The sequence below is a fragment of the Theropithecus gelada genome, chromosome 2 (genome assembly GCF_003255815.1).
Source record: "Theropithecus gelada isolate Dixy chromosome 2, Tgel_1.0, whole genome shotgun sequence".
NCBI lineage: Eukaryota > Metazoa > Chordata > Mammalia > Primates > Cercopithecidae > Theropithecus > Theropithecus gelada.
Window position 1 is genome coordinate 78993076 of NC_037669.1, and position 27809 is coordinate 79020884.

Genomic DNA, 27809 nt, shown 5'->3' on the forward strand with positions numbered 1-27809 from the left:
GGCTCTGAGAAGTATCTCTATGTCCTTATAAATAAATTCCCCTTTTGTGCTCAAAGCAGTTTCAATGGATGTCTGTTACTTGCAACCAAAAGAGTCTTGACTAAGTGACCACACTGTCACAGTTTGGTAAAAAAGACAGTGGGTCATCCACTGGCCTTTGTAGCCCCAGGTATCTTTACATTATCTGTAGGTAGCATCCAGGCTAGTGGAGGAGAAAGGCAAGTACACCAGTGATTGGAGCATAGTGAGACAGGGCTCTGAAAGAGGTAAGCGTATAAGTTGCTATAGAAACTCAGAGATGTGTCCAAAAATTGAGACTGGGATAGGGTGTGGGGAATCAGGACAGCTTCTCAGAGGGGAAATATTTGAGTTGTGTTTTGAAGAATGGGTAGGATTTAGCCATATGAAGAAGGGACGGAAACAAGGGCATTCCAAATAGTGAGAAGAGTGTGTACCGAAAAAAAAAGAGGGTGAAACCTGTGATATATTTTAGAAAAGGCAAACTATTCAGTGTGATGGGGAAGAAGGAAGGAGCAGGGATATGATATAAAACTGGAGTTTTTGGGGACTATACCACAAAGAGTCTGCAGTGCTAAGCAAAGTTTGAACCTTTGCCTATAAGCTATCAGTTCATTCAGTATCCAATTCCTTCCCTCCCTCCAACATGGAGCCATCTCTAGATTCTGAAATTACAAAGATTATATTCCGACATTAAATTAAATACAGTTTTAGAAACAACAATACATGTGGAATCCTAACACCTGACACGAGTATTTTCATTTTTGCCACCTTATCTTCTAGTTGTCCTCAAACACACCTGTTTTTGTACATGGTTGCAATCCATTGACATACCATTTTCACTTTCCAGTAGATTAAAAAGGTTTTTCATGTTTCTATGTTGTCCTCTCCTAATTATTATAACAGCATGATGGTCCTTCATTCGACAGAAGGTTTTCCTGAGTACCAACGCTGCTCCAGGCAATGTGTTAGGCTCTGGTGAAGCAAAAATGAATGACTTGGACAGTCCTGCCTTTGAGGAACTCAGGATCTGGTATCCTGGTCTCTGTTGATGTGCTTAGCCATACATATTTTAAGCATGTGGTTTTAATATTGTTATTTTATTTAAAAAGATAATTATTTGAGGGTCAATTTCAAATCCTTTTCTTGTATATTCACTGTCTTCCTACCTCCAACCCCCATTGTAAATACTCTGTGACTAAAACATAGCCACATTTTCCTCTGCTTCTGTGTTCATGTACTCCTTACCTAGTTTTTTGCATAGCTTATGCTCCAAGCACCCTGAAAGCTGTTTGATGACCAACCACAAGCAGATTCCAAATCAAGTTTTTGAGCCAAGTTAATTTGATTATGAAACATTACCTCGATTGTGGCAAATGCCCAGTAATGATACAAGCCTCTACAGCCTAAACTAATTACAAACCAGTTTTATTCTGGGAGTGCTGGGTGAGTGAGGGGTGTGTGGCAACAGTGGTGGTCGTGGCATTGCCTAACCGGCCTCCCTGAGGCTAATCCAAGTGTCTGGGGATATGGAATATGATCACTCTCTGCTTTTCCTTCACCTAGTCCTCCATGGATGTTGTCTAATCATTCCCTCTCCCTCCTTGTTCTTGTGTTAAAGAAAATAGGGATGATTGGCCAAAATATCTCCTTAAATGTTGCCTCCTACCTCCAGCATGATCATGAGCCTCCAAATTAAAGATGCAGGTAAGTTTTCAATCAGATTTACCTTTTGGTCTGTAATAAGTTTAAAATCTTTAGATGCTTTTAGTTTTTCCCTTTTTGACTTCAACTAGCTCTGTGCTTTTGGTGGTATTTTGTAGTGGGTTTTTGCTCAGGTTTCTATACCTAAAAATCTTTATTTTCTATATTTCTAGTCCATGTATCTGATGAAAACACATTGATCAATTGTTATACATTTTTTTAAAAATTAAAGAAATTTATTCGTTAAAGAGTCTAGAAGTGCTTCGTTATCCATGTAATGAAGAAATAGACAGGGAAGCTAAATAAACTAAATAGTAAAACCAGAAATTCCTCATATCTGATTTTACTGTGCATATGTGTGTGTGTGTGTGTGTGTGTGTGTGTGTGTGTATGTGTTCAGACACAAGGATGCAAGTGTGGGTTATTGACATACACTTAAAATGAAATAGGTTGTTACCCCATAGACCGTAAAAGCTTTAAAAACTCTTTAAGCCTCAGTTTCTTCCTTTATAAAATGGGAACAATAATACTAATGAATATATACAGTTGCAAGGATGATTTATTTGATGATGACTATAAAGTGCCTGGCACATAGTAAGTGCTCAATAAATATCAATGGTTAATATGCCCTTGCCCTAGAGGAGTGTAAAGCCTTCTCTATGATCTTAACTTTGATCTATTAGTAAGTCTCTAAGTTCATATTTTTATGCAGAGGCCAAAAAGCATTGAAAGGAAGCTTAGACCTTAGAAAACTTCCCAAGCTACTTTCTCTTAGCATTCTTTTTTTCTCTCCTTAACCAGCCGAGGCTGAATCGTTAGCCATTTCCACCTAGTTCTCACCAGTGCTACCTTTGTGGCAGATGCCCCTGTGGCCATTTTCACAGTCTCTCTGTGAAATCATCTCTGATTTCAGCTCCAATTGTGGTAACCAGTTTTGTCCAAGTCAGCTTCCCACCTCTAGCCCCTACTTTTCTGCTTTCTTCCCCAAGGGCATCTCTTATGCTGGGAGTCTGCATGGCCTGGACTGAAGAGGAGCCTGGACGTCTGTGGGAATAATGACCTCAGAAGCTACTCTCAGCCACTGGGCATTTGAACATGTGAATAAGTGCTCCGGCCTTGAGATTCGGGTGAATCGTTCTGGAGGCATGCTGTGTACTTTGGAGGTTCTGGCCAAACAAGCCTCTTGCTCTCAGTGGGAAACCTGATAATGTACCCTTAGGTTGGCATTTGCTTTTCCCTTTTTACTCCCGATTTCCTAATCTCTGCTTCCTGGAGTCATCTCTCAGATAAACTCCTGCACCTAAATCCTTGTCTCAGGTTTTGGCTTCGGGCAACCCAAGTCATGACAGCCCTAAAATTTTCTGTCTTCTTGATACTTCTAGGACTCTGTCCATACAATCTTTAGCCCCAGATCATTTCTCCTTCCTTTGAAGAGATGTCTCATAGCTTTTTGAAGTCAGACTCTTTTTCTTTGATCTTGATCCCATCCCCTCTTAAATCCTCTGGGCCCACAGACCATTATATCCTGTTTACTGCTATACTTCCAATGTAGAATGCTTGGACCATAGTAGAAGCTCAACAAATACTTATTGAATAAATACGTATTTTCTTGCATGTTTTTAAGTTTCCTCTGTGCACACCTGCTGTTTTCATCATTGTTTTCAGCTTTTCTTTGGGAGTTTGGGATCTTTTGCTTTGGAAATAGACATTGCCTGAATCCCAGAGCCCACCTCTTTATGAGGCTTATGAGCCAACTCCCTCCCCTTGGTAATATTGGGCCCCACTGAGCACTTTCTCTTTCTTGAGCTCTACCTCCCTTGACCTCTTTTGTGTGTGTGTGTGTGTGTGTGTGCGCGCGCGCGTATGTGAGACAGTCTCACTCTGTCACCCAGGCTAGAGTGCAGTGGTGTGATCTCAGCTCACTGAAACCTCTGCCTCCTGAGTTCAAAGCAATTCTCCTGCCTTAGCCTCTTGAGTAGCCAGGATTACAGGTGCCTGCCACCACGCCTGGCTAAAATTTTATATTTTTAGTAGAGATGGGGTTTCACCTTGTTAGCTAGGCTGGTCTTGAACTCCCGACCTCAGTTAATCCACCTGCCTCTGCCCTCCCAAAGTGCTGGGATTATTACAGGTATGAGCCACTGCGTGTGGCCCCTTGACCTCTTAAAATACAACCCTCTCATGGTTGTTCTCCTGGCTCTCAGACTTTCTTTCCCAGTGTTTTTGCTGGATTATTTAATTTGCTTGGATTCTACCTTTGGTTTTCCTCAGGGCTCCGTCTTTGAGCCTCTTTTCTCCTGGAGCCATATACTTGAGTAAAGCAGTGACTCTCATCTCTTCCATTACATAGATGATTCCTAAATCTATAATCTCTGGATTGACTGCTGAGTTTCAAGCTATTTGAAATCTCCATCTAGAATTCTTGAAGATTTTTCCAATTTACCTTGCTTATTCTGGAATTCATTTTCTTCTCCCTATTTCCACCTTTTCCTCTTTTTTCCATGTCCTGTCTTAATTAATGGGATCACCAGCTACCTGGCATTGCAGTATAGAAGTCTTTATGTGATCTTTAAGTGCCTTCCCTCATTGCTTCCAAAATATAGCTTTTGAGTTCCCACTAAAAGCCAGATACTAGGAATACAGGAACCACAAAACAAACATGGTTGTACCCTCAAGAGGCTCACCATCTAGTAGCAAATACAGATATTAATTTTATTTGTTGCACAAATATAGCATTATAAACTAAGGTCAATGCTGTGGAAGAAAAGTCCGATGTGCTTTGTGAGCATGTCCAGAAGGACCTAATTTATTCTTGGGGTTTGAGACATCTTCCTTTAGAAAGTGGCATTTGATCTGAGATGTAAAGGATGAGTATGAATGAATTAGGAGACAGGAACTCATTCCTCTTCATCACTATGCACTATAGTCGCCAACTACCATTGATTTTTGCCTGTGAAATGCCTGTTTTTCTATATTCTGTTCTCATCCTGGGCCATTGCAATTTCTGCTTCTACTCCCTACCCCCCATTTCTATCCATTAGTTTTCAATTGCTGCCAGAGTTCTTTCACTGAACACAAATCTACCACATTTTTTTTTCTTTTACTTCTAGCTTAAAATCATTGATAGCTCCCTTGTGCTTCCAGAGTAAAATCTCAACATTCTGGAATGGCTTCAAAGACTTTTCAAATTTTGGCTCTGACCTTTATCAGTAGCCTCATATTCTGCACTCTGAACCACATTGCCTGTGCTGTGGTCACCGTGGACTCTTTATAGTTTGCTGAAGTCACTGTGCCCGTCATTCATCACCCTTGAGTTTCTCTATACTTCTTTTGCACCTGGTCAGCTCCTCCTGATCCTAAGAGACCCTACGTAAATGTCACATTTTCCTTGAAGCATTCCCTCACTCCTTATCTGCATCCCCATATTTGTATTTGTATGTTTCTCTCATAGAGCTCCCATCCATTTGCCTTATAATTAACTTAGTTGTCTGTCTAGAACATGTGTTCATCTGGCACCAAGATTGTGTTGTGCTCATCTCTCCCTTCCCAGGGCTTGAAATATAGCAGGTGTTCAGTAAATATTTGTAATTGAATTCCATGGATGAATAAGGTAAGGGAGACAAGAAATGGAGACTGGGGAACTGACACAGAACAGCCAGACCTTTTCTGAGAACTGGTGATCCCATGTAGGGCTCAATCAAGACATGTGGGTGGCCCATGCAGACTAATCCAGTGTCCCTTCAGCAATCAAGTGAAATAACAGATTTGAGTAGTGCTGCTTGTGGAGGAAGATGACAACAGATTACTGTGTCCTGGCCTCCATACCCAGCTTAGCAAAATGAAAGCCCTTTGGTTATTGGACCCACCCTACAATAAAGCATTTTATTGGCCTTGTTTTTAGTTTTTTCAAAGCATGTCATCCCTCTTCTACCTCAATTGTTTTATCATATTATTTCTTACAGTGAAACCCAATTCCCTTCTTGAAGAAAGTTCTGATAAATACTGTTTTCTTCACTGTGTTACTTTGCTGGGGCTACTTTAGTACCCTCTTAGATAGGTATCCTGGGCATCTGCTGGCCAGTCTTCCTGTTAATCCTGTTCTGACACCAATGAAGGAAGACTGGGATGTATAAAGTTCTTATCCAGTATTGCACCACTAACCTTTAAAGAATTCCTTTTTAGGCCTGCCTGTCTTATACCCAGTAAACAACAAAATCTTTTTTGTGTTTCAAAATTGTCAGGATGTTGCTGTGAAGTGCACGGCAGACTGGGCTCATGTTCTGGTCTGTGCTCTTACAAATGACAGGCTAGTGGCAGTGGCAGTGGCCTGGGGCTAAGAGTGGGCCGCTACTCTCCAAGCTTGACAAGACTGCTCTGTACCTGGGCCACTTTGCATGTCCAGTGCCTATCCATGCCATCCTCTCCTGACCAACGCTGTGAAGAATGTTTAATGATACCAGAGTGGGGGAAGTATGGGAAGACTTTCAGCCCAGACAGTCCACTTATGGCCTTCACTTGAGTGTGCTGAGGAAGGAGAATATTTTGATAACAACCAAAGATGGATGCTAGCCCATCCACCTTTTTGCCAATTTGACTTTGTTCCTTGGGATGGCAACTTATTGATGCTGATGTCCACTAAAAATGCAACAGAAAATTAGTAGTTGCTAAGAGATAGGAATGTTGAGTAGGAGAAAGATGAGTTTTGCTTTTAGAGTACTGAGTACTCACTCTGTGCAAAGCATGGTGTAGATGCTGGAGGAACAAAGGGGAATATGATATGGTATTTATTTTGGAGGAAGTATTATTTTTACCTGTTGAGTTGTTTAAATCCTTTTTACTTCTGAGGGACAGTGGAGGTAACAATTTGGGATTGGTCATTTGGAAAATTCAGATTTATGTCCTGAATCTACCAATCTTTCATTAGAATTTTGGCCAACTACTTTAACCCTACGCGTTTTATAAAATACATTATGAACTGTTTTGTAAAATGCTTTCAAATATATTATCTCATTTGAATTTCATACAGGACTAGGATCATTATTTTTATTTTAATAATGAGAATCATGAAACCCAAAGGGTTAAGTGTCTTATTCTAGTTCTCCCAGCTTCTCAAAGACAGAATTCTCTGTCACCACTGGTCTCCTGGTTCTTTTCTTTTTTTTTTTTTTTTTTGAGGCAGAGTCTTCACTCTGTCGCCCAGGCTGGAGTGCGGTGGCACCATCTCGGCTCACTGCAAGCTCCGCCTCCCGGGTTCGCGCCATTCTCCTGCCTCAGCCTCCCGAGTAGCTGGGACTACAGGCGCCCGCCACCGCGCCCGGCTAATTTTTTTTTGTATTTTAGTAGAGACGGAGTTTCACCGTGTTAGCCAGGATGGTCTCGATCTCCTGACCTCGTGATCCGCCCGCCTCGGCCTCCCAAAGTGCTGGGATTACAGGCGTGAGCCACCACGCCCGGCCGGTTCTTTTCATCTGTACTCAACAACCTCCCTGTCTAGAAGAGTTATCGTAAATGCAGATTTTTATATAGCCTCAGCTTTTATGTGTTTCAAATCCACTTTGACTGTACATAGCCTTCTCTCTAGCTCTTGTGTATTGAGTTTTAAATGTGTGTGGCATGCTCCTGTGTTTGTATGCCTCTTATCCTTCTTCCGAACTTAGGCTTTCTTTATTTTGTCCAAAATTTTTATTTTTTTTGAGAGGGCCTGGGGGAACATTTATCTTTTTCCAGTCTTACAGTTTTCTATTTCCCCAATTTCTGTGAACAATGATAATGGTAAGCAACTAATGATCAAATGATTTCTTTACGTTTACCCTGTTTGGAGGTGTGCTCGGAATTCAGAATTGCTGAATCTTTGAGGAGATCGTAAGAATGTGGACTTGGCAATTTTGCACAAGTTAAATGAAGCACTGAGATCTTAGCGTAGGGAAATCTTTTCAGTATTGAGCAGAGGACTCATAAGTAACACAACATGTGGAGTTGTATGGTCAAGGAAATGGCAGAAACAGGTTCTTTTTGCAAAAGAAGTTTTCCCTGGACATTCTTAGGTAGAAGTCATTTCTTTTACTTGGACCTCCTATAGCATTTATTCAGACCTTTTTTTTAATGACTTGCATTGCTTCTTGTATTATATTTTAGTACTTTTATTGTTATCATCTCTCTTACTAGACTGTGGTCTTTTTGAGGACAGGAATGTTGTCTGATTTACTTTGCTAACTCCATGGCACCTCTAGCACGCAGCCTAGAATGTAGTGGTTAACAAATACACATTTTCTGGCATTTCTAGAGACTTATACTTTCTCCTTGATGCGATACTATTTAATTTGCATATTTTACAGTAAGCATGTATGACCATGCAATCAGGAGAAAAAGTGAAGATATAAATTTCTTTTGAATGATTAAATGGATAAGTGAATGATTAAGAATTCAGTGCTGCTAGGGAAATTCAGAAACAAGGTATCATTTACTGAACATTTAAGCACTGGTTTTCCAAGAAGTGTAACATTTTTCAAACTTATTACCCTAAGTACTTTTTCAGCATCTTGATGAAATTGGAGGGACATAGGCGTATAGTAGCTGAAATAGTCAAAGTTCAAGACTCTCACCTCCTGATTCAATTCAGTTTCTCTAAGCTTCAAAGATCTTGCTTTGAATTTGATTTTTGTTCAGGTGTTTCCAAGTGATTTTAAGGCAGCAGAGAGGTTATTAATCAAATTGATCCCTGGGGTGTGAAAAAGTGAATTCAGCATCTCTCTTGGGCTCCATCTCCAGAGTGGAGCCATTTCATCAGGAGAATCTGGCTCATTCATTCCTGAGTTCAACCATTTCCGACTATTCATCCATTCACAGTCCTTCATCCCAGTGCAATCTGTCACCAAGCAGTTGCACACTCTCCTTATTTCAGGTTGCACAGAACCAGAGCAAAAACCAGACCGGATAAAAAATTATACACGTATTTAGATGCCACAAATTGCCTTTTCATTTTCTCATGTCGACAATTAGGATGATTTCAACCTTATATCACATGGACTGAATATCTCTGTGTCTGTGTCTTACACTGGGACTGGCATCCTATTGATGAACACATGGAACATTTCTAGAAAATACAAAGGAGGCAATGCTTTCCAGTTTAATACTTTGATTGTGGGATGTCATAGTCTTTTTGGACTCAAGGACATTGTTTATTCACAGTTACTGAGGACTTTGAGACTTTGAGGGAGCTGCACATCAGCTTGTATGGCGTGACACATACAATTCAGTAATGCCTCGCTTGCCCTCCTTGCACTGCACCTTAGAATTTATGTAGGTCACAGTTATTGGAGCTTGGCATTTTTCCTAAGTAAGAACATATTTCAGGTAGGAAGCATGTATAGGGTCCAGGCTTATGTATGCCAGTGAACCTTTTGAGTGACTTTCAAGTTGAGCATTGGAGAGGAAGAAAAACAAGTAGTAGATAACCTTGAATCTTCCAGAATAAACATTGAGAATTAAGAAAAAAAAAAAAAAAAAAAAAGACAACCTTGTTTTTTCAGAAGATAAGTGTTTCCCTTTTGGGAGCCTGCAGTGTTTATTATTCTTTTCAATCTTTAAGCTTTAGTTTAAATCCCAGTAGTAACAGAGTTTGAAATCAACAAAGTAGAGAGGTCTCAAATGATGGCTGCTGCTTTTAGGGGATAATCATTTCTTTGGCACACACAGAGAACATCAAACGAGGACAGGCCCACATATTACTGCTGTGGATGGGACAATATCATGAAGACTGTGTAGCTGGCGGAAGTGCATTTCAGCTCTGAAGATGTTGTCGCCTATATTGCAATTGCAGGTTAGATTAAAAAAAAATTAGGGAAGAATGCTAACCTTTATTGAACCTCTACTATCTTCTAAGTTACATAATTTAACACTTCTGACAGGTTTTAGGAGATATTTTTATATTTCATTTGTAATTGAAGAAATAGAGGATTGGGGCTGTTAAGTAATATGCCTGGTCCTACAATAAGTCATCAAAGTTGTGGGTTTTTCATTTATTCCCTGGCCTCGCACTGTATTCTGTGAATCTTGTTTTTAACAAATAGGTGCTATGTGGTCTTTATTTTTTCAGCTGGAGTTTAGCTCTTTTTCTTTTTTCATTATTGTCTATGTTGTCCTTGCACTAAATAACTTCATTTACTGATTTTTCTCTTCAGATCCCTAGTATCTGGAATTGTACCTTGTCCATAGAAAGTGTTCAATAAATACTTGCAAAAGGGAATGTGAAATCTAGTGTACTGTCACACAAACTTGGTTCTATTTTTTACCCATTTAATACTTTCATTTTAACAAAGCCTTTTTTAAAATCAACAAACCATCAACATTTAAAATAACTTCTATGTGTAGATGTGTAGAGCAAAGTAGGAAATACAAAGTTCTTCTTCTTCTTTTTTTTTTTTTCAGGCAGAGTCTCGCTCTGTCGCCCAGGCTGGAGTGCAGTGGCATGATCTCAGCTCACTGCAACCTCTGCCTCCTGGTTTCAAGTGATTCTCCTGTCTCAGCCTCCCGAGTGTCTGGGATTATAGGCCACACCTGGCTAATTTTTGTATTTTTAGTAGAGACGGTGTTTCACCATATTGGTCAGGCTGATCTTGAACTCCTGACCTCAGGTGATCCACCCACCTCGGCCTCCCAAAGTACGGGGTTTACGGGTGTGAGTCACTGCGCCCGGCCAAGTTATTCTTAAGAAGGAAGCTTAATATTTAACTGTGAGAGATGAAAACTGTCAGGGGGCGTTTCGTTTTCTACTTCTATTCTTAGGTGATCAATCCTTTGCCTATTTTAATTATTTCAAGCACATCTTTTTGACATTATGTTTGCCAATTAACATTTGATTTTCTTTGCTATTTAAGAGTTGGAGATCTTATCTCACCTCTATAGGTCTTTTATATAAAATTCCTCCTGTGAATTTGTGTTATGCCAAACAATTGAGTGGCAGAACAAACTGCATAGCCATGGCAGTGTCTAGTCTTACATCCAGCATCCAACCATGCCTCATCACCTCCGCCACTATCGCTTGGGCCCAAGCCACTGGCACCTGTCACTTGGATTATTGTGGCAGGCTTATAAGAGGTCTTCTTTTGCATCTTTTGGTTGATTCTCAACAGCAAAGTCAAATGATTCTGTTACAACATAAGTTGGGGAGAGATCCCTCCTTGGTTCTCAACCTGCTCACTTGCCTTGGAGAAGAGATGGCAACTGTGATGGCTTACAAGGCCCTGCGTCATCTGCCACTGATCTTGTGGTTCTCTGACCTCACTTCCTCCTGCTTTTTTCTTAATCACTCCACTCCAGGCTCTCTGCTTTTCTTCTGGCCTTTTAGGGGTGCTCTGCCCTTCAGTTCCCTCAACCCCATATGCCTTACTTCCAGGAACTTGTACAGTAGGGCTTGCACTCTCCTCTTCTTGGGGTTTTTATAAGACTTCCCTGAGGCCCACACCATTCAAGTTGGAACCTCCTCCACCACCCACCCTGGGACTCTCCCCACGCTCTTTCTGGGCTTTGTCTTTCTCTACAGCACCTATCACCAGCTAACGTGTTAAATACTTTACAGTTTATTTTGTTTTATTGTTGATATGGTTTGGCTCTGCGTCCCCCTAAAGCTTACCTCAAATTGTAATCCCTATAATCCCCATTTGTTGAGGGAGGTACCAGATGGGAAGCGATTGGATCATGGGGGTGGTTCCCCCATGCTGTTTTCCTGATAGGGAGTGAGTTCTCACAAGATCTGATGGTTTTATAAGGCAGTTTTCCCTGCCCTTACCTGCTCTCTCTAGCCTGCCGCCATGTAAGATGTGCCTCTTCCCCTTCTGCTATGATTGTAATTTTCCTGAGGCCTCCCAGCCATGAGGAACTGTGAGTCAATTAAACCTCTTTTCTTTATAAATTACCCAGTGTCTGACATTTATTTATAGCAGTATGAAAATGGACTAATACAATTGTCTTTCTCTCCAAACTACAAAGAAGACCCCAAAGGCATGAAGACAAGTTTTTTTTTTTTTTTTTTTGCTTTTGTTTTCTGTCTTGTTTCCTATTGGGCCCTAGTGCCTAGAATGGTTTCTGGCTCAAGTAGATGCCTGACAAATATTTGACTGAAAATGAGTGAAAATATAACTGTCAGACTCATAGATGCCATAGATACCAACTAGAAGCTGCAGTATGAAGTCAAGGGGCTGGGGCTTTGAACCACAGATGTCCCACCCCCAGCCCCAGCTTCACCCTACTGAAGACAAGACTTAGCTAAGTACTGGATCTTGGTCACTTACTTAATTCCCTAAGCAGCAACTCTACCATCCTGTTACCTATCTATAAAATCGGATTGGTAATACCTACTTCACAGTGTGTATGGACTGGAGAAGGTTCTATATGTCAAGGGCATACCATAATGATTGATACTCCAGAAATATTCAATATTGATACTGTCATTTAAAAAAATTTCCTTGAAAGATTACTCCTCCTCCCATTCTTTTCCTGTTTCCCCCTCTGACTATCTGAGAAAATTCTAACTGCTCCATCATTGTCCCACTTAGACTCTGATCTAAAACGGGACATTTGAGCACATAGTTTTAGACAGTTTAAACCTAATTGTTTCATTGTTTACATCTTGAAGAAAAGACAGTTGTTTACCAGATGATTTTTATAAAACTTTGCAATGTAATACCCAGTTTTAAGCCACCTATTAAGAATTGAGTGATTTGATTTGCAATGTTTCTGGGACATTTACTTCTAGAGAGTTCCTGCTACCTGCCTGGAAATTTGCAGATCATCCATCAGGTTATTTAGGAACTTTTTAGGGAGAACAATTAGGTATTTATAAGAAAAATTGAGTTAAAAACAAAACAAAAAACTTTTTCTTGATCCTTGCTTTTGCTTTGGTATTGACTAAAATGATTTCAAATATCTATTATAAGCTTTCAAGTATTCATATGCCTAACATAAGGTAATTTTAGCTTCCTTCTCTTGTAGTAAAAATATTTTGATTGAATAGGTTAAAACACAAACTTGTTCATGTACTAAAATGTATTAATTTTTTGCTTTGTGTTCAGTAAAAAAGTGCCAGTTGAAATAATCCTTCTTAAATACAAGTGATTTCTTGTTCCTGTGTGTAAACCATTCTTCCATGAATCATTTTTTTTCAGTTTTTTGATGATTCTAAGGGAAAAACCTTTCTTTTGGAGTACATTAACCTCACACTGTATTTATATTAAATAATATTCTTTGGAGAAAAATGATTTGGTATACTTAGTGAATTATGTACCCTCCTAGAGGCACTGCAGACTGTTAATGCTCAGTGGAACCCAGCAGTGGTAACTGATGAAACATCAGCATGGAGGCTATAAAATAAAAAAGAAGTAATTGGGGACATGTTGGGAGCTGGCAAATGGAAAACACCAGCAGATGTAGCCCTGAAAAGAGGAGAGAAAGTTTAAAAAATCACACTTACTGGAAGAGTAACTGCACAGATGGATGATCGAAGTTAACATTTCATTCAGTTAGAAAAGGGATTGGAGATTATATTTCCATTTCTGGTACTTAAAAGAAGTAATACTTAAACTCTCGCAATGAACCATATAAAAATTACTTTACATCAGCCATGTATATCTTGAAAGGTTATTTGTCCATGAGGTTTTCATCTCTTGGAAACATAGTATAGACATTTTTGGAGCCAGCTTGTGCTTATTTTAAAGAGCTGATTTATAAGCTTCTCTTCCCAACTCCCTGATCGGCGATGCCATGTTGGTAGCCTGAAACCAGCCACAATGAGAATACATATTAATATTTACACCATGAAAACTGACAAACACTACAATTAGAACACTCCCACCCCACCACCAGCCAGTTGTTAAGCATTTACCACCACACAGGCAGATATGTGCATTAACTGCCCTCTGTTAATGGAGGGTGATGGAGAAGAGCAGAGTTGGGGCATGCAAAGAAAGCCTCTCTGGCTGGTTGGTGTGAAGGAAATCCTACACCACAGAGAGTTTTGGCTATTTCTTAATACTGAACTCATGCATCGGCAATCATGCACTCATGATACGTAGGCAAGTATCATGCCAATTGGTTTTAAAATGTAAAATTCTCATTCTAAAACACGTTTTGCTCTAATAACCATCCTCAACCCAGACTTGTTATGTCTGTGTGCCATGTTGTCTATTGTACAGGAAAAAAATACAATTATTTTTCTTCAGTGGTATGATACTATTTTCTATTCCCTGCCTTCATAACTTTTGCTTTCAGTTCGTATATTCTCCATGCTCCCAATAGTGAACCTGACAAGACTAGACTGATGGCTCAAGAAGAGACTAGATGCTTTTGATACTATGTTATTCACATACCTTTTCTTTTCCTGGGCTCAAGAATATCCATGTTGTACGTATTTGTAAGAGCTGATTATAAGCTTCTCTTCCCAGCTCCCTTTTCAGTGATATCATGTTGGTATCTTGAAGCCAGCCATGGAGAGAGTATGTATTTACACCATGAAAATTGGCAAACACTACAATTGGAACACCCCCACCACCCAGTTGTTGAACATTTATTACTACACTAAGGGAGTAAATGTTGCCATTAAGAGAGCAAGCATAATGTGGGGGCTAGAACAAGAAGAAGTAGGTTAAAGAGACCCTACTGCATGCCTACCTTCGATTTCTGCTTCTTCTAATGTATTTTGGTCATCTTAATAATTTTTATGTTAACATCTTATCACTTAATACAATTGTTGAAAAAGTGTCACCTTTTTTGGTTCTTCTTCTTCTTTTTTTTTTTATTATACTTTAAGTTCTGGGATACATGTGCAGAATGTGCAGGTTTGTTACATAGGTATACATGTGCCATGGTGGTTTGCTGCACCCATCAACCTGTCATCTATGTTAGGTATTTCTCCTAATGCTATCCTTACCCTAACCCCCCACCCACTGGAAGGCCCCAGTGTGTGATGTTCCCCTCCCTGTGTCCATATGTTCTCATTGTTCAACTCCCACTTATGAGTGAGAATGTGCAGTGTTTGGTTTTCTGTTCCAGTGTTAGTTTGCTGAGAATGATGGTTTTTAGCTTCATCCGTGTCCCTCCAAAGGACATTAACTCATCCTTTATGGCTGCATAGTATTCCATGGTGTATATGTGCCACATTTTCTTTATTCAGTCTATCATTAGTGGGCGTTTGGGTTAGTTCCAGGTCTTTGCTATTGTGAACAGAGCTGCAATAAACATACGTGTGCATAGGTCTTTGTAGTAGAATGATTTATAATTCTTTGGGTATATACCCAGTAATGGGATTGCTAAGTCAAATGTTATTTCCGGTTTTAGATCCTTGAGGAATCGCCACACTGTCTTCCACGATGGTTGAAGTAATTTACACTCCCACCAACAGTGTAAAAGCATTCCTAATTCTCCACATCCTCTCCAGCATCTGTTGTTTCCTGACTTTTTAATGATAGCCATTCTAACTGGTGTGAGATGGTATCTCATTGTGATTTTGGTTTGCATTTCTCTAATGACCAGTGATGATGAGGTTTTTTGCATATGTTTGTTGGCTGCATAAATGTCTTCTTTTGAGAAGTGTCTGTTCATATCCTTTGCCCACTTTTTGATGGGGTTATTTTCTTCTTGTAAATTTGTTTAAGTTCTTCGTAGAGTCTAGACATTAGCCCTTTGTCAGATGCATAGATTGCAAAAATTTTCTCCCGTTCTGTAGGTTGCCTTTTCACTCTGATTATACTTTTCTTTTGCTGCACAGAAGCTCTTTAGTTTAATTGGATCCCAATTGTCAATTTTGGCTTTTCTTGCCGTTGCTTTTAGTGTTTTAGTCATGAAGTCTTTGCCTATGTTTATGTCCTGAATGGTATTGCCTAGGTTTTCTTCTAGGGTTTCTATGGTTTTAGGTCTTATGTTTAAGTCTTAAGACTTATGTTTAAGTCTTTAATCCATCTTGAGTTAATTTTTGTGTAAGGTGTAAGGAAGGGGTCCAGTTTCAGTTTGTTGCACATGGAGGGCCAGTTTTTCCAACACCATTTATTAAATAGAGAATTCTTTCCCCATTGCTTGTTTTTGTCAGGGTTGTCAAAGATCTGATGGTTGTAGATGTGTGGTATTATTTCTGAGACCTCTGTTCTGTTCCATTGGTCTATATATCTGTTTTGGTACCAGTACCATGCTGTTTTGGTTACTGTAGCCTTGTAGTATAGTTTGAAGTCAGGTAGCGTGATGCCTCAGCTTTGTTCTTTTTGCTTAGGATTGTCTTGGTCAGTCTCATAGTTAGCTTTTCTTGTTGCATTGATCCCTTTACCATTATGTAATGCCCTTCTTCGTCTTTTTTGATCTTTGTAGGTTTAAAATCTGTTTAATCAAAGACTAGGATTGCAACCCCTGCCTTTTTTTTTTTTCTTTCCATTTGCTTGGTAAATATTTCTCCATACGTTTATTTTGAGCCTATGTGTGTCTTTGCACGTGATATGGGTCTCCTGAATACAGCACACCTCTGAGTCTTAACAGTTTTTCCAGTTTGCCAGTCTGTGTCTTTTAATTGCAGCATTTAGCCCATTTACATTTAAGGTTAATATTGTTGTGTGTGAAGTTGATCCTGTCGTTATGATGCTAGCTGGTTATTTTGCCCATTAGTTGATGCAGATTCTTCATAGTGTTAATAGTCTTTACAATTTGGTATGTTTTTGTAGTAGCTCCTGGTACCAGTTTTTCCTTTCCATATTTAGTGCTTCCTTCAGGAGCTCTTGTAAGGCAGGCCTGGTGGTGACAAAATCTCAGCATTTGCTTGTCTGTAAAGGATTTCATTTCTCCTTCACTTATGAAGCTTAGTTTGGCTGAATATGAAATTCTGGGTTGAAAATTCTTTAAGAATGTTGAATATTGGCCCCCACTCTCTTCTGGCTTGTAGGGTTTCTGCAGAGAGATCTGCTGTTGGTCTGATGGGCTTCCCTTTGTGGGTAACCCAACCTTTCTCTCTGACTGCCCTTAACATTTTTCCTTCATTTCAACTTTGGTGAATCTGATGATTATCTTGGGGTTGCTCTTCTCGAGGAATATCTTTGTGGTGTTCTCTGTATTTCCTGAATTTGAATGTTGGCCTGCCTGGCTAGGTTGGGGAAGTTCTCCTGGATAATATCCTGAAGAGTGTTTTTCAACTTGGTTCCATTCTCTCATCACTTTCAGGTACACCAATCAAATGTAGGTTTGGTCTTTTCACATAGTCCCATATTCCTTGGAAGCTTTGTTCAACCTTTTTCATTCTTTTTCCTCTAATCTTGTTTTCACGCTTTATTTCATTAAGTTGATCTTCAATCTCCGATACCCTTTCTTCCACTTGATTGATTTGACTATGATACTTGTGTATGTTTTACGAAGTTCTCATGCTGTGTTTTTCAGCTCCCTCAGGTCATTTATGTTTTCTCTAAACTGGTTATTCTAGTTAGCAATTCCTGTAACCGTTTTTCAAGTTTCTTAGCTTCCTTGCATTGGGTTAGAACATGCTCCTTTAGCTCAGAGGAGTTTGTCATTACCCACTTTTTGAAGCCTACTTCTGTCAGTTCGTGAAACTCATTCTTGGTTCAGTTTTGTTCCCTTGCTGGGGAGGAGTTGTGATCCTTTGGAGGAGAAGAGATGTTCTGGTTTTTGGAATTTGTAACCTGCAAAAGTGCCACCTTTGAAGAGTGAAGCTTGGGGACCTACCAGTGGTTGGTTGGAGATTTCTAAAGGCATTTCTGTAAATGAGAAAAGTCTTCTGACACTTTAGGTAGGGTTAGCTTGCTGAGAATGCCAAGAGATGATGTACACTCCAACCTGTGGTTCCTGATTTGTTGTTGAATGAAAATTGTTCTGTAACCTTTTGAGGTTAAGAGTCAGAATTCAAATATGATGTTTGCTTCATTGAAAAACTTGGCATATAGATTGCCTTTCTGTAGTGACCATCTAATATAAAAAGATTTCTGGAACATACATGCCCAAGACATGTCTAAATATAACAGCTAATCTTTATTGAATGTTTGTTATGTAAGTGACACCATGCTAAAAGTTTTACAGAGTCACCCATGGTGATCTTATGTAATCCTTACCATAGTCCTTAGTCCTTTGGATTTGATACCACTCTTATTAACCCTATATCTAGATGTTGAACTGAGCCTTAGTGTATAAAGTAACATGCCTTGGGTCACTAGTGACAGTGAAGAATTGAACCCAGGTCATTCAAGTTTTGAGCTCATGCTCTCAGCTGCTATATTTAATTATCCCTTATAACTCAGAGGTTGTGTTAATCAAGGTTATCCAGAGAAATAGAATCAATAAAAAGAGATTTATTATGAGGAATTAACTCATTTGATTATGGAGGCTGAGAAGTCCCATGATCTGCCATCTGCAAACTGGAGATTCAGAAAAGCTGGTGGTATAGTCTCAGCCTGAGTCTGAAGGCCTGAAAACCAGGAGACCTGATAATGTGAGTTCTCGTTAAAGTCTGAAAGCCTGAAAACCAGACTACCGAGGGTGTAAGCCCCAGCCCAAGGGCAGGAGAAGGCCAGTGTCCCTGCTCCATAAGATACAGCAAATTCTCCCTTCCTCTGCCTTTTGTTCTATTTGGGCCCTCAGTGGATTGGATGATGTCCACATGCATTTGTGAGGACAATTATCTTTACTCAGTCTACTGCTTCAAATACTAATCTCTTCCAAAAACACCCTCACAGACACACCCAGAAGCAATGTTTTACCAGCTACCTGGAAATCTCTTAGCTCAGTCAAGTTGACAGTAAAATTAACAGGCCGGGCAGGATGGCTTGCGCCTGCAATCCCAGCACTTTGGGAGACTAACGCGGGCAGATCACTTGAGGTCAGGAGTTCAAGACCAGCCTGACTAACATGGTGAAACCCTGTCTCTACTAAAAATACAAAAAAAAAAAAAAAAATTAGCTGGGCATGGTGGCTGTAATCCCAGCTACTCAGGAGGCTGAAGCAGGAGAATTGCTTGACCCTGGGAGACGGAGGTTGCAGTGAGCTGAGATCACACCAGTGCACACTAGTCTGGGCGACAGAGCTAGACTCCATCTCAAAAAAAAAAAAAGAAAGAAAGAAAAAAAACTATCACAGTATCTACGAAGCTAAGCTCTTATGAATGGCCTGGCTGAAGTGAGGAGAGCCCACTGTGAGGGAAGGCTATTGTAGGATCACTGCACTGCAGATTAGTAAATTGCAGCCATCAATTGACTAAATATAAAAACAGGTATATGCTTGGGGGTGGTGACTTCAGTGACCTCTAAGGGACTATACCACTCTTTCCTGCAAAACTGAAATGAAGGTGCCCAATAAAATGTCTTCCCTGATCATCATTCACCTTCTATTGGCTTATTTCACAAATAGTGAAATTTGATCTCCCTCGATGCCATGATGGGTCCAGTGGGACTAGGATCAAAGTTATAAATAACAGGGATAAATCCTGCTTGCAAATGGGATATCAGAGACGATCATGATAATGCTAATTAATATTAATAAATAAATAACTTTATGGAGAACTCACCATGTGTAAGATAAAATTCCTTCTACTTTACATTCAATTCTTACAACGACACTCCAGTAGTTACAATGAGCCCTGTTTCACAAATGAGGGAACTGACACACAGACAATCTAAGTGACTTGCTCAAAATTACGAAGTGGAAAGTGATGAAGTTGAGGGTTGAGCCCAGGTAATCTGGAGCCAGAGCCCCCATCCATAACCCTACAGGTGTGGAAAGTGGTCCAGGTGCTGTGAAAAATAATGTCTTTGAAATGGAAACAGAAATCAGTTTGTATGCCAGAAACTTTTCCCTCTTGGCTTTGACTCTAGATAGAGGGAAACTTGCAGATGATCTAAGTTTAAATTCTAGGCCCCAGTGTTAGGATTGTCTTTCATTAGTTACAGCTCCAAAAAGATCCTCCAGTGAACATGGGTCCTTCTTGCTCTGCTCACGTCTCAGACTGCAGGTAGTGTCCACTGAGGCCAACTACTCTGGGAATCTTCAGGAAATAGAAATAACCAGGGGAAAATGAACAGTAATTACCTGGCATTAAGTTGAGACCTTTTGTGTGAAAGGCATGTGAAGATAGGCCTTTCAGCGACTTAATGAGCCTTATCACGGGCCTTCAGCTTTTCTGAATAAATTTGGAGGTAATAAAATGTTGGACCTTGCTTTCAAACCAAATTATACTACAACATTATTTTGAAAGACGTTTGGAACAAGTGACTGAAAGTGTTTTTTTCCCTCCTTCCTGAAGATAGAATCAGTTTCTCCTTATTAGTGAGAACCCAGAGTAATTTCAGAAGACAATGAGTAAATAAAAGTATTTAATGAAATGACATAGAATCTGATTTGTATAAATGTGCCACATCCTGTTTGCCACTCGTAGCTTTGTTCATTTATTCAGTAAATATATTATAATATCTTCTCACTATGGGCCAGACACTGAGCTAGGCACTGGTGATGACAAAGGGAACATAGGCAATTAGCAAGTGGAAAACTAAAGAGAAAATAATTAGGGCTTTTGTAAAGTGCTAGGAAGAAAATAATGGGAGCTATATTGGGGAGTAATGACCTACTCTAACTAGGTCCAAGACACAGGCTCAGGGGAGATGACGTTGCACTGAGACCTCAAAACCACTCGTCAGATAAAAATTAGCATTCAGTAAATGTATATGTTTATAGAAGAGTAAGTATCGCTTTTAGTGGTGATGCATTTAGTCTTTTTGTATAGTTCTGCCCGTTTGCATTCCTTTGTCCTTTTATAGCCTCTCTTTGGCATCTAGGGCCATCCAGAGTCTTTTTATTACAAAACATACAGACACTGTTTTCAGACTGTGTGCTTACTCTTCCAAATCAATTTCTGGCATCGTATCTCATGGCTCATTTGCTACAAAAGTAAGGTGATTTTAGTTAACATAGGGAGAATTTCAGGACAGGAATATGCCCCATTTTCTATTCCATGGTACATTTGATTGAGTAAACTGAATTTAAACAGAAGGCACCTGCCCCGCAAGCAAGGTGACCTCTCTTGGGTGAATTAAATCATGTCTCATGTTGCTTAAAAGATGTTGTGACTCTAGAGAAAGGTTGAGAGGGACAGAAGTCATTGCACAGTTTACTCTTCCATTTTCTATTTGTATTAATCTTTTAAAATAATACAACAGAATCCTTAACTAAATAAAATTATTGGATGGCCTTAATAAAATGATTGGATGCTTTCTTTAAAGTTGGCTCATTATATTTTTTTGTACTGTAAACTAGTTGGTAAATGTAATTTCATTATAATTTTGTTTAATGACTAGGTTGATATTATGATTCATCACTCGTTTACTTAATTAGTAACACTTGACTTTTTGTACCAAAAATGTTCAATTTGCACACTGATATTTTTCATTTAAATAAAATTATGTTTGGGGAAGATAAAGCTTTTTTTCTATTTTTGAAGCATGTTTTTCAGTATTGTTCTTGATTATCACCAAATATAAGCCATCAGCAAGAGTAGTAAGATGAGTTTGCTGCTAATGTATAGCAGAGAGGACGACAGTAGTTTGGCTTGGACTAGAACTGTCTGGGATCAAATTATGGTGCTTTAAAAGATACTGTACTTTTCTGTGTTTGTATCCTCATCTTTATCTTTAAATTGATGTCTACCTCGTACTATGTACCATGGTAACTACCTCTCATGTGAGAGGATGAATTTAAAATCCACTTAGTGTGATTTTAATATTAATGCTATTATTACCACTTATTTTAGAATTTGTAGGAATGAAGAGTGATTTTTAGAGGTCATGACTCTAGTCTTCTGCTCTAAGGAAAAACTTCCCTAGTCCATTTCTGATTAATTTCATGGTTCTCAACTTAGTTAATGAGTTCAACCCTGCGTGCAAAGCTGTGGACAAGGGCATTCCCAAAGTTACAGGCTAATGGAGGCACATTCGTGGCACATCATTTTTCCTTCAGTATTTGGTCGAATTAAAAGTGTGTGTATGTATTAAAAGCAGCGTAATGATATTATGCAGTAACATGCAAAATTTGCATGAATTTTTAAAGTACTAGACGAGGCTTTAAAAATCATTTACATTTACAGAGGCAAACTTAAGATTGCACCACCAAGACCCGAGGATCATTTTCTTTTGTTATTCTAGAGACTTAACTGGAAATGTTTGAGAAGTACTAGAGAAACTGATGGGCTAGTTACCTGTTGTAAATGTTGTTTCTGTAAGAAAATTCCAAGATTTTCCTCAGCCATCCCTTTTATCTTCTAGCATTTTTAGGTAGTGAGGGTAGAGGAATTAGTGATATTATGTAAGCCATCTGGTGCAGCTGATAAAATTCTAAGGTGACTGCAAGTTGGTTTGAGGTTCAGGGTCATCTGGCTGTTTGGGAGATGGTTTCAGTCCTGGCTTGTGGAATTCCACTATTGCTTCATTCTTGCATCTCTCATATGAACAGCATGTCACCTTTTTCTTTTTTCAATACTCTTCTTCCCAGGCCCTGTACTTTCCTACAAGCTGCAATGGGCAGCTGGAGTGTTTCTCTGAACTTTATGCACAATTGTACCTATGCAGTTGTTTCATGATATCCTCTCAACTGTCTCAAGGTATCTTTAAGAATGAAATTAATAAATGGCACATCCATCTTTTTATTTCCATACTCCACAAATCTGAGAGTCATTCTGGCTACCTGTCACACCCTCAGGACCTCCCTTCCCTGTCATCCATTTTATCAGCAGCTTATTTCTATCTTGTCTGCTGAATATATCTGGCATTTGTTCATTTTCCTTCCTTACTGCTGTCACCCCTCTTTGCCTATCTCCCATCATTTCTGCCCCTTCCTCCCATTGAACAGTTGGGCTCTACCTCTTGCTCCAGCCTCCTTGTGTATGGCCCTTACTCTTGGTGCTCCTGCCTCTTATCAGGCTTTCAGATCCATTCTATGCCAGGCTGTCTCTAGACACAGTGATACCTCCTTCACATGGTGAACTCTTAGCCCTCCTCTGGGCTTTGGTATTTTCTCTTCCAGTCCAAGGATGGTTATCTTGCTTTTCACTTATTTCCAATTGTAATTTTCCACTGATTATACACAGTGGCACCATTTGATTATTGCCTCTTTCTTTCACTAGGCTGTGTATTCCATAAAATCAGGTCTTCTTTTTCATAGTTACAGCCCCAGCACCTAGAACAAAAGTTATTTTTGACTAACTGAACAGATGATTTACCACATTATCTGTGCCGGATGGAAAGGGAAGTAAAATATTAGCATATGCCCCACAAGTCTACTGGACTGAATTTCTGTTCTTAAGGGGAGAAAGCATCTTTTGACCCTGATGTCAAGCTCAAAGTTGCTTAGATCAAATGATGTTGGGTATTGAGTGGCAGGCTAAGGAGTTTGAACTTTGTGTTGGAAGCATTGGGGAGATACTGTAGGTGGGAAGCCCCTAGTCTAATGGTCTCAAACCTTCACTTCCCTGGCAGGATAAAGGTAAATGTATTTTGCATACTTTGCCAAGACCAGGAAGTCCACTGGGTCGCTGTCAGCGGGAGGGACTCCTCGGAGATGGGAACACCTGAAAAAAAATTCACTCACTGCAATTGCATTAACAGGACAGGATCAAAGGTCATATTTTTAGGTTCCAAAGCCAACGCTAGGCTCTTTTTACTCACAGCTGACTAAATGATAATCTGGAGGAAGCTGATGAAAATAAGCACCGATGGTTGTTTTTCTTCCCCCTCTGTGCCAGATTCTATGCCAAGCACTTATGTGAAGTAGATAGTATTACTATTCCTATTTTATGCATGAGGAAAGAGGTTGAGGCCTCTTTCCTCAACCTTGGTGGAGGCCTGACAAGAACTAAGTGGCTCAATTCAGGTCTGACTAATCCTAAAGCTTGGGCTTCTGGCTGCCAACAAATCATAGTAGGACAAATGTTAATAAGATAAAATGTTATTAACAATAGCATCTTTTTTATGTGCTAGGCACCAGCTCAGGGATGCACATTTGTTTTCTCCTTTTGCTCCTAAGAGCCAAGTAAGAAAACACTAGTTGCTAGGTTCCTCAGAGGACTGAGAATTCTGTCACTGGCCAACATCCCTTGGGTCCTAAATGTTCAGTTATAATAATAACAAACTGGAAACAATATAAATAGAGAATGGAAAGGGACCCTGAGGAAAAATTGGGCATGATTTCATTGTACTCCTAAAACTTTTCTAATATGCTTTTGTGCCCAGTAGTGTTTATTCTGTAATGAGTCCTTAGTATACCTCAATAGTTATAGAGAAACCCCTTTTGCTCTCTAGTGGCTGTATGGGACTGTGGTAATAATAGTTGCTCTTGTTTATTTCCTGTTTGATATGTTTTGATACAACAGACTATTCAGCTCAGACAGACACTGTGTGCTGCCGGTGAGGAACACAGGCTTTGGAGTCTGAATTCAAATGCAACTGCTACTGCTTACAGTGATAGCTACCCAGGGATGTTCTTCAACTTGCTTCCTTCATTTATTCCTCAAATGTTTATTGAACATCGGCTGTATATCATGTGTTATGTTAGAGGCTGGGGTTACAATGGGAGCAAAGATAGACATGGTCCTGGCTCTAGTGAAGCTTACAGTTCAATTCAAGAGAGAGATGTCAAATACACAAATGAGTTTGTGGTAAACTTAATGACAGAGAGGTACCTAGAACACAGAACTAGGAAATAACCAGGTGTGGGAGGCTTTCTAAGGTAACCTAACTGTTAGGAACAAAGCTCTCAGCATGGTGCTTAGTACATACTAAGTAAATGATAGTTACTACACAGTAAGTTTTCCCAGAGAAAGAACCATAGACACAACTTTATTTAGTGGAAAGTGACTAATATGGTTGACTTTTGTCAGTATTTGGATTTTATATTGTATAATATAACTCTATGATCTTGTTTATTTATTTTTCCTAGAAAGAAATGAGGTCAAAATAGTTGCTTGGAAGAATTGTTCAAAGATGCCAGACATGTTGGCACACACCTATAATTCCAGCACTGTGGGAGGCCCAGGTGGGAAGATCACTTGAGCCCAGGAGTTCGAGCGCAGCCTGGGCAACATAGTGAAATCCCATCTCTACAAAAGTTAAAAATAAAAACATTGGTCAGTCTTGGTGGTGCACGCCTATTGTCCCAGTTACTTGGGATGCTGAGGTAGGAGGACCTCTTGAGCTTGGGAAGTCAAGGCAGCAGTAAGCCATGATCATACCACTGCACTCCAGCCTACATAACAGAGAAAGACTCTGTCTCAAACCAACCAACCAACCATCCAACCAACCAACCAACCAACCGTGTTCAGAGATAGGCCATGAATGAAGACATCTAAACACAGCCATCTTGTTCCATAGTTAGTTCCAAGATAAAGTCAAACAGAAACAGCTAGAAGCCAAGGCCTTTGGGGGCACTGTTTGTTTGGTAAATTTTGATTCATGGTCTCATTAATGCCTCATCAGCCTCTTGACCATTAGTCTGTTTAGGTAGCTCTGTGTGGGGATATTCATTCTCTGGCAGCCAAGATAGGATTGTCCTAATGATGATTGGTTTCAGTGTCTCCGTAACCACTGGTCTCTGAATATAAAGCACTGTGCATAGCTAAACAAATTCTCATTGCTTTCAGCCTGTGTGCAATTTAGCAGCAAGATATTTCATATCTCACAGCATTCAATAGTCCCACTTAATTAGGAACTGCTTGCAAATCAGCACAGCTGATGATCATAATGATGGAAGTGGACATATTTGCCCTGAAAAGGAAAAGAAAATATTGAAAAGACATTTCAATTGTCATTGAATAACTCAGAAAGGGACCAGGGTGTTTTCAGGGGAAATGTATTGTCATTGGCCTTCCTGACTGCAGAACTTCCCTGTAGGTTATGACAATACAACTGGAACACACCAGAAGGGCCAATGTGAGAAATCAGAACTTGAAACTGGGCCTGCTTGTCTTTCTGGGGGTGGTCTCCTGTCCCATTGTTAGTTATACCCATATTACCAGGCACCGATTTTCATTTTAGAAAAAAAGAAAAATTAAGGCAGTGATGATAGCATGCTAAAGCAGCTCTTTATTGAACAAAAATAAAAGCACCAGAATTATTCAGCACACCTTCAGTGATAAGCTTACATGAATGTACTGCATAATATATACTGGTTAAGGGCATGGACTTTGAAGTCAGACAGTTGAATTTTGGCCCTGCCACCTCATAGCTGTTAACTTGAAGCAAGTTGCTTAACTCCTCTGAGTCTGTGTTTCCTGATCTGAAAAAAGTGGTATCTGTGGTTACCTCAAAGGCTGTTGAAAAATTGAATGTGCTCCTGCCTGCAAAACACCATGGATAGAGGCTGGCAAGTACTAAGTGCTAAGTAACTGTTGACTGATTTGTGAGTTCAGTTTTGACTCAGTTTCTGACTTCTGCTGGCTAGAACTTATAACTACATTAAGATACCCACCTGGTTAAAAAGGTAGAAGACTCCAATTATATACGTGCACATACATGTATATGTATCTGCCTAGGACATAGTAAGACCTCAATCAGTATTAGTTTATTTCCAGTTCCAGTCATGTTGGTATTAAATTAGTATGACAACGAAGGCTGAACTGGGCAAATGTGAAATAGATCTGTCACGGTAATTATTATCATTTGTATTACTTCAGAATTTAAAAAGTTCTTTCAACATGCATTGCTTTAGTAAGTCCTTACCACAGTCGGGGAGGTGTGGAAGTATTTTTTTGTTTATTTGTTCATATATTCTTTCCTCCACTCAACAGATGCACATGAGTGCCTGTGATGTGTCAGGTACTCTGCTCATCCTGGTAAACCAAATAGATGTCCTCACAGCCCTGTCTGGGTGATCCTCCAAATGTACATCCTAAGATACCAAAAGGTGGTATAGACAAGATAGTTATTTCCAGTGATTAATGTTTTATAGATGAAAAAAATGAGATTCATTGTGGCTTGTAAGTGACACAGCCAGATCTCAAGCTCCAAATCCCAAATCTTTTCCACTGGTTCCCATGCCTGCCTGCCTGAATGTATAATTTGGAATAAATACTAGAGAGAGCCTGGTGTAGTCATTCATTTTACAGATTAAAGGCACCGAGGCTTAAAGTGGGTAAATGATATGCTCAAGACCATCTCTGCTTTAGGGGTAGCCATCAGTTCCAATGAGGAAACCTTTTGACAGCATGCTAAATCTTAGAATGTGTATAGCTTATTCTGCACTAACGTAATAGCTGCATTTTAATAAACTGTGTGTTATCAAAAATTCAGTAAAAAATGTTTGTTTCAGGGGCCATAGTTAAGAGGCACTGGAGAGTTTTAGACTGACAAATCAAAGTTATTTTTTTTCCTAGCAAGAACTTAAGGAATAGGAATATTGTTTTATAGCGGTAAAACCTAAATGCCACTGAGCAAATCCAGCACTTGATAAAATCTAGCTTTTTTTTTTGTAAGAGTAAAGAACTTACACTTTCTGTCACATCAGCACTATCATTATGTGTTTAGACTTTTGTCACCAAGTTACAGGAGACAGAGCTCAAACCACTCAAACAAAGCAGCTGTATTTTGTAGATGCAGAGCCTTCTTCCTTCTGTGGTGTGATGCTAGTTTTCAGTGATGGATGAGTTTTTAGTAAAGCATTGGCCAGCCTGCTCTGGGCCAGATCCTATTCTAGGCAGAAGAATGAGTAGAACAGACCATGCCACTATGCAGATGGAGCTTATATTCTATTGGAAGACAGATAGTGATGAAAAGAAGGAAAAAAGGAATGGAGGGCGGAAAGGAAGGAAGGATATTAGGTTAGGTAGTGATAAATGCCATGAGGAATTATCAGACAAGGTACGGAGAATTTGAGGGAGAGGGTGGAGGTGGGGGCTTGTTTGTGTGCTGCTTTAGATCCAGTGATCTAGGAGGGCCTCTCATGACCACATTGAAGATGTGACTGGAGTGAGGAAGAAGACACATGGCACCTTGGAGTAAAAGTCTCCCAGGCAAAGGCAGCAGCAAAGGAAAAGGTCTTGGGATGGACACATAGCAGGCCTGTTTGAGGAAAGCATGGAG

The 27809-nt window shown here is 39.7% G+C and overlaps 1 protein-coding gene across 2 annotated transcripts in view; it reads left to right on the plus strand.

Moving 5' to 3' along the window:
- The window catches only part of FHIT (fragile histidine triad), a 1500125-nt gene that overhangs the window by 95891 nt on the left and 1376425 nt on the right, over nucleotides 1-27809 (plus strand). For both annotated transcript variants that reach the window (XM_025377569.1, XM_025377568.1), the window contains exon 5: nucleotides 19421-19425. The gene's annotated coding sequence lies outside the window, so the exon portion shown is untranslated. The remainder of the gene's footprint in view (nucleotides 1-19420; nucleotides 19426-27809) is intronic.